Raw genomic sequence first — 1,289 nt, 5'->3', positions numbered from 1 at the left:
TCAACAATGGGCCAGTTTTTTTTTTTTTAATTTTATTTCAGAGAGGGAGGGAGAGAGAGAGAGATAGAAACATCAATGATGAGAGAGAATCATTGATCGGCTGCCTCCTGTATACCCTACACTGGGGATCGATTCCACAACCCAGGCATGTGCCCTGACCAGGAATCAAACCTGGACCTCCTGGTTCATAGGTCGACGCTCAACCACTGAGTCATGCCAGTTAGGCGGGCTAGTTATGTTTTGGTTCAAGAGGCTCTGCTTGATGGTGGTCAGCAGGTAGAAGACAGTGTCCATGATAAAGCACACTGTCCAGTGTAAACTGGCTAAACACGACCATGTTTAGGACATAGTCAAGTTAGCCTCTGTGAATGAAACATGGGCCCCTACAGATATGTTTCCAGTATATTCGACTGCTAAGATAAAATCTCGTCACCTGAAAATTGTGCAGAGCAGAGTAAACCTCCACACTCACAGGCAGAGATGCATTCAGTTACTGGAAGAAAGAAATGTACAAACACACACATGTGATTCACTACGCCCAGAGGAGTGAAGCTTAAGTCACTGGAAAAGGCTATGCCAGTACCTACAGAATGAGCCAACATTTAAAAATAGCTCTAGAGACAGTAATGTCTGCATCTTATGTAGAAACTCCTCATAACAGAAGACGACATACAGACTCATTTCCAGGGCAGTGATAGCAATTCCATCCCATGCGGAGAGAATTCAGCTGAAGCCTCCATTTCGGAGCTGTCCGGTGACCCTGTCAGGCTGGGTTCTTTGCCTGAGATCTTTAGGACGGAAGAGCCACATGGATTTCTTATCCACCTTTTTATGTTTGCAGATGGATCTCATTGAAAGGACGTTGTCTGTAGGTTATCTGATGAAGGTACCCGACTCATCACTCCTCTTAATGTTTCCGGGACTTCTGAGGTGGAAATAACTGAACAGGGTTTATTGTCACTTTTGAATCTGGAGGCTTATTACTTGTATGAGTGTCATCCCTTTGCCCATTAAAAGAAGCATTTCTTTCCCCACGAATGCCTTCGATGTTGGCAGAAATATCGTTTTGAAGCAAAGCAATAGAATTGGGATCTGTTTTTATTAAAGACTTCAGTTACTAGTGAAGTAACTAAGACTGCTTATGTAGTAATAATAACAGTAATGGTAGTAATAAATAAAGTAGTGCCCTAGCTGGTTTGGCTCAGTGGATAGAGCATCGGCCTGCAACTGAAGGGTCCCGGGTTCGATTCTGGTCAAGGGCACATGCCCAGAATGTGGGCTTGATCCCC

The sequence above is a fragment of the Myotis myotis genome, unplaced genomic scaffold (assembly GCF_014108235.1).
Source record: "Myotis myotis isolate mMyoMyo1 unplaced genomic scaffold, mMyoMyo1.p scaffold_m19_p_14, whole genome shotgun sequence".
NCBI lineage: Eukaryota > Metazoa > Chordata > Mammalia > Chiroptera > Vespertilionidae > Myotis > Myotis myotis.
Note: the sequence above shows the minus strand (reverse complement) of the source record.